The sequence below is a fragment of the Schistocerca americana genome, chromosome 4 (genome assembly GCF_021461395.2).
Source record: "Schistocerca americana isolate TAMUIC-IGC-003095 chromosome 4, iqSchAmer2.1, whole genome shotgun sequence".
NCBI classification, from domain to species: Eukaryota; Metazoa; Arthropoda; class Insecta; order Orthoptera; family Acrididae; genus Schistocerca; species Schistocerca americana.
The window spans coordinates 647,487,077-647,493,589 of NC_060122.1; the positions used below are offsets into that span (position 1 = coordinate 647,487,077).

At 44.9% G+C, this 6,513-nt stretch overlaps 1 protein-coding gene across 1 annotated transcript in view; it reads right to left on the reverse strand.

The window, feature by feature from the left end:
• LOC124613672 (hexosaminidase D-like) overlaps positions 1-2,527 on the reverse strand; it is a 322,676-nt gene extending 320,149 nt beyond the window's left edge. The window contains exon 1 of the mRNA XM_047142389.1: positions 2,440-2,527. The gene's annotated coding sequence lies outside the window, so the exon portion shown is untranslated. The remainder of the gene's footprint in view (positions 1-2,439) is intronic.
• Between the last annotated feature and the right edge of the window lie 3,986 nt (positions 2,528-6,513).

Sequence of the window (6,513 nt, forward strand, 5' to 3'; positions counted from 1 at the left end):
AACCTGGGTTCACTTCCACCAACCGAAAACGAAGAGAGAGAGCAAGGAACGGCGCCATTCCTTATCACAAAAACCAAAGAAGTTTCGAACAGAACCATCAGCAGGGAACGTTACGCTGCCTCTCTTTTGGGACGCAAAAGGCGTCGTTTTGGAGCATTACATGACTAGAGGGACCACTGTCACCAGTGCATCATACACAGATATCCAAAAAATCATCTGCGGCCTGCAATCAAATCAGAGCGACGTGAATTGCTGTCAGCAGGTGTCCTTTTGCAATATGACAATGAAAGGCCCCACACTGTCCGTACAACAGTTGCAACAATCACATACCTGCATTTTGAGTGTCTTCCTTATCCACCATACTCACCAGACCTTGCCCCAAGTGATTTCCATATGTTTGGACCACTCGAAGACGCAATGGGAGGAAAGATGTTCCGTTGTGATGAAGAGGTACGCCACGCGGTGCATGAGTGGTTGCGCGGACTACCAAAAGAATTTTTTTCTAAAGGACTTTATGCACTTTGTGAGCACTGGAGGACTTGCATTGAGCGTGGGGGAGATAATATTGAAAAGTGATACAGCTTTGTACCACTTCTGAATAATAAGTAATATTTAAAAAATATTTAAGGTTTTCATTCGACTCACCCTCGTATTATCGTTGTTGAGAATAGGACAACGGTAGCAGCAACAGCAACTAGTTTAAAACTGAACACACATCTACAATCCAAATGTCACTTAATTGTGATGAATGACTCACTGCCAAACGGAATTCTTTGTATTTAGGACACAACAGTGACTTCGTAATAAATATCGCTACTTATTTATTTAAAGTCTTAAGCTGGTCCCTGGAAGATTGAAAATCTTCCTCTCTCTAAAGGATTTTACTCCAGAGATATGATCTGATTACCCAGAACTGAGCTCAATGGCCTCATAGCATTAGCCACAATCGCTGGTCGATAAACATAATAGTAAAAATACTACTGTTTAGAATGTGTCTGTTGAGATCAAATATGCATATGTAACAAGACAGCGTCTGTAATGTTTGCGAGACTTGCGGAGAGGCAGTCATTGATGATCTGATCCATTCGAGAATACTCAGTTAAATGTGTACTGCAAAACAATAATAGGGAGATGGCGTATCAATAGTGCAAGGTTACTAAAAGTGAATATATAAACACTTTAAGAAGAAAAAAGAAAGCGACGCAACCAAAAGGGATTATCCGATTTGGGCGGAAACCAGTCCAGACAAACAAATGATTACAGTTTCGTAAACTAGGCGATTTATTCAAGAGAAACAACTCCATAAATGGAGCCAGTCAATAAGATGCTTGCTGTTCCGCCTTCGTGGCTACGATCCTGAGCTTACACTGCAGCAAGATAATGCCCACCCGCTTACGGCGAGTGTGTTTTCTGCTTGTCTCCGTGCCTGCAAAGTCCTACCTTGACCATAAAAGTCGACCCAGTTGAGATCTTAAGGAGCATTAGGCAAAGGGCCTTCCAACTAGCTTGCGATTTTGACGATTTATCACGCCAATTGGGCAAAATGTGGCACAATGTCCCTCAGAAGGGCATCCAACAACTATCAATCAATACCAAGCGAATAACTGTTTGCATAAGGGCCAGAGGTGGACCAACGCGTTATTGACTTCCTCAAATTGTGAAGCTCTCTCTGTTGAATGAATCAACATTTTTTTCTGAAATTGTAATAATTTGTTTACAAATGCACGCCACTTTTACGGATTTCCGTCACACATAATACCTTAGTGGTATGCCGTTTTTTATTTTCTTTTATTTATTTATTCATTTTTTACAGGGTGTATACTAGTGAGCAAGCGAGTTTGACAGGATAAATATGAGGAAGATGGTAGAAAAGGAAAGGGGACAGAGACACAAAAATGAGAAGAGTAAGACTGAAATAAAAGTAAAGATCTTAAAAAAAGAGGAGTCACAGAAAAACAAAAAAAAGGAAAAGAGGGAGAATGAGATGAGTGAAAGAGCAAAGCAATTGTAGAGATTGAGAGTGTATAACTTGGGCAAAAGAATGAAGATAAGGAAATGGAACGTAAGGGGAGAGGGAGAAGTAGGTGATGTTAAGAGAAAGAGAACAGTAATGTAATAAAGGTGTAAAGGAAGGAGAAAGAGTGAGTAAAAACCAAGGTGAAACACGTGAGTGAAGACTAGGAGGAGGGGATACAGTAAATGAGAGCGAGTCAGAGGAGAAGAGAGTGCAGGACACGAAGAAAGGGGAGAAATGTCGGACAGAGACGGCTTTACGTTAGAGTAAAAGAGAGGAACAGGAAGGGGAGATAAGGCGACTTAATGGACTGAGATTTTCCCTGGTCAGGTTTTGTGTCTCGAGTTTGTTTGGAAGAGCATGGAAAGATTTACGCATGCTGGTCATCCAGCTCGTTTGAGGTAAAGCAAGTGTCGGTGACTCACCGGTGGAACTGTCAGTGGGTGGCGACGGCTCTCTTGGTGTCGGTCACCAGCGCTTCGGAGGACTCTGCAGCCGGCGACAACATGGACTGCAACACAAGCACAAGCGCACATGTCACCTTACTGGCTGCTACTGAGCAACTTAGCGTTTTGTGTGTGTGTGTGTGTGTGTGTGTGTGTGTGTGTGTGTGTATTGAGTATTCAACCGAGGACCTAGAAACTTCGTCCCGCCCTCAGTGGTTCACAACACCACAACAGGGTTGGGTTGGGTTGCTTGGGGGTGGAGACCAGACAGCGAGGTCATCGGTCTCATCGGATTAGGGGAGGATGGGGAAGGAAGTCGGCCGTGCCCTTTCAAAAAAGGAACCATCCCAGCATTTGCCTGGAGTGATTTAGGGAAATCACGAAAAACCTAAATCACGATGGCCAGAACCGTCGTCCTCCCGAATGCGAGTCCAGTGTCCACAACAGGCCACAGCATTCCACCCACCCCACCGCCGCCCCACTGTACCCAGGGTTATTGTGCGATTTGGCCGCCAGTGTACCCCCCCCCCCCCCCCCGGAACATCTCATACCATACGAGTGCTGGCGTGGCAGAGTAATTACGGTGTACGCGTACGTGGAGACAGTGTTTCCACAGCAATCGCCGACATAGTGTAACTGAGGCGGAATAAGGGGAGCCAGCATGCATTCGCCGAGGTAGATGGTAAATCGCCTTAAAAACCATCCACAAGCTGGCCGGCACATCGGGCCTCGACACTAAACCGAAGGGCGGATTCGTGCCAAGGACCGGCACGCCTTACCGCTCGGGAAGCAGTGCGTTAGACTGCGCGGCTAGCCGGGCGCGCACTTAACGTTTTACTAAAAGACCCATCACTTTATTCAGTACACCCAAGGTACAGTACGTGCCATACGTTACATATCGTTAGGATCCTTGCAAGCTAAAGACGTAGATATGCAAGATGATAATCTTTACAGCCACGATCTTATAAATCCTTTACTTTTGACAACCAGTTTCGACAGATATAACCATAATCTTCCTGTCTTCAAAAATTTCTAGTTACAAAACCTGTTCATTACGAGTTACAACCTCATGCCAAGATTTCATTATGGTCGATAAAATGCAGCGCATTATACAAAAGTTTGTCAGAAATAAAGCATTTACAGAATGAAATATTTACTTTTCAGTGGAGTGTGCGCTGATATGAAACTTCCTGGCAAATTAAAACTGTGCACCTGACCGACACTCGGGCTCGGGACTTTTTTGCCCTTCGCGGGCAAGTGCTCTACAGACTGGCGGGAGTAAAGCTGTGCGAAGGGATCATGAGTCGTGCGTGGGTAGCTCAGTCGGCGCCTGCACGGTAGCTCAGCGAGTTCGGTGACAGGGTTAGCTGCTCTTTGTACTCGTAATAAAAAAAAAAACTGAGTGAACGGATCACTGACGAACTTGAACAAGCGTCATGGGACGTCCACCCCAAAGAAATACAACGACCAACAAGAAACAAAATGAGATTTAAAAAAAAGGAGGTCGGTAGAGCAATTCCCCGCGAAAGACATAGGCCCCGAGTTCAAGCTTCGATCTGGCACACAGTTTTAATCTGCCAGGAAGTTTCAAAACATTTACAATTAAAAAGCATCTTGTGCACATGGCCATGTCCGTATACGCATCGCTCGCAGATGACTAATATGTTTTAAAAATTACAATATACAATAATAATTTACAAACGTAGACAAATGTGCATTCTGACAAACCGTTATGTAATGTGCCATATTTTATCCAAAATAATGACAACATTGCATGAGATTCTAACTCACAATGAACACGTTTTCTAACAAAAATATTTTTGAAGACCAGAAGATGACTTTTTTTGTCGAACCGGGTGTCGAAAGTAAAGAATTTATGTGATCTTGGTTATAGAAAGTTTTTTTTACCAAAATCAGTTTATTCCAATAGAAAAAATAAAGTCTACATCCTGACAATGTAGTGGTAATTGGATTGGAATTACCTTAGTTTATTTGAAGTGTGCTGTTAATTGCTGCATACTAAATCAAGGCACAGGCCTTAACTGAGTACATCACTTAAAACTACCTTATATATATCTTACAACTGACCTTTAGCAGAATCCAGTTTCTTGTTTTTCTTTCACCCATAAACAATTCAGCGATATTAAAACATGAGTAGGTTCCACTTAATTTTTTCCTCTAAAACATAATACTGCATGAAAATACTTGCACGTTGGCATTTATGGTCGCAATAGTTGCACGTGGACGAGGATTATCTTGCTGGAAGGATGGCCCTGATAGCCCATGTAGGAAAGATCCGACATGGAGTTGAAAAATGCCATCAACGTAAGCTGGGCCGTTAAGGTTCCACGTACCACAATTAGAAGGGACCGGCTACCGTAGTTTATGGCCTACCGGACCATTGCACCGGCTGTGTGGGCGGTGTGGGCTGCGACAGCGTGGGTGAAATATACCGTTCACCAGGCTGCCTCCACATTCGTATGCGGTTATCAACTGTCCCCAAAAAGAATCGAGATTCATGACTTAACACTGCGTTTTGCCAGTCTGTGGCAGTCCACGTCGTTCTCGCTTGGCACCACCATAGACAAGGTCCCCGATTTTTCGATGTTAACAGCAGGGGTGTTAAGGGGTGTTAATGGAAGTACAGAACAAGTGTACCTCGACTGAAAATTCGCGTGCGTAAGGCGTCGGGAAATGATTTATGCAACAGTTGGCACCTGTATCTCTAGTATGTCGTGGAGCTAGTCACTATAAAAACCCTGATCGCTTGCCGCGCGATCCTTCAATGCTCTCGTCTCGTCGTCTTCCTAGTCGCTCCAGATCCGGCACATCGCGCGAGTGTGCCATTTCGTGTCCACTGTTTCCAACATCGTCTGACGGAACACTGCGTATCATCGATCTGGCGTGTCGACTAGCCAGCGGTTTTCATGACGATCATTAGGTCCTTCTCAAACCGGCTTAGCTGTGAGAAATGTCATTTAACATGATTCTACCTGGTTTTCTGCGTCTACTAACGTCCTCCTCGAGTCGGTATGTGATCGTCACGTGTATAACTTGCTCATTACGTGCCGTTCAAATAGGTCTCCCTGCCCGATTGAAGCGCCACTGCAGGGTTTAGGCATTTTGTATTGACACTAAACTTGAACCATTTGCACATCGCATCTCACTGTAGGCCTAGTAATATGCAAAATTTTCTCATTTGTACCTTTCTTCCTCTGCGTACGCTACTTTCTATGTTCCTGAGTGCACTCTAACGAATTTTAAACGAAAAACACAGAAACACGGGAACAAGTCTCACCCTTTTTACTTGACTTGGTAATGCGCACTTCCTTGGTCTCGAAAAGGAGCTCGTACATGCAGAAGCTGTGCAGCGGCGTAATACGTCCGCGTCCGCTTTCTTTCGCAACCAGAGCGATTTAGTGCCACTTCTATCAAATGTATTACTATAGCGCGGATTTATTTCTGAGGATTGATTCGGCACAGGTAATAACCGCGACAGAAAGCTGAAAAACCTAGGACTGTAAAAACGCGCGCCGCGCGGTCTGAGGTGCTGCAGTCATGGACTGTGCGGCTGATCCCGGCGGAGGTTCGAGTCCTCCCTCGGGCACGTGTGTGTGTGTGTGTGTGTGTGTGTGTGTGTGTGTGTGTGTGTGTGTGTGTGTTTGTCCTTAGGACAATTTAGGTTAAGTACTGTGTAAGCTTAGGGACTGATGACCTTAGCAGTTAAGTCCCAAAAGATTTCACACACATTTGAACTTTTTTTTTTTTTTGGGTAAGAACGCGACAACAGACGGACTGCTTTATGCCAAGACCGTGAGGAGTGGGGGGGGGGGGGGGGGGGAGATAGTGGGTATGGGTGGGAATGATAGACTATAGACGTATCTTGCAGATGAATTTGCCCCAGTTAAGCATTTACACTTTTTCATTTGGAAGTGATTGTAGCAATCTGAGTAGTACCAGGTGGTCCGCAGCTCGTGGTCTCGCGGTAGTGTTCTCGCTTCCCGAGCACGAGGTCCCGGGTTCGATTCCCGACGGGCTCACGGATTTTCACCT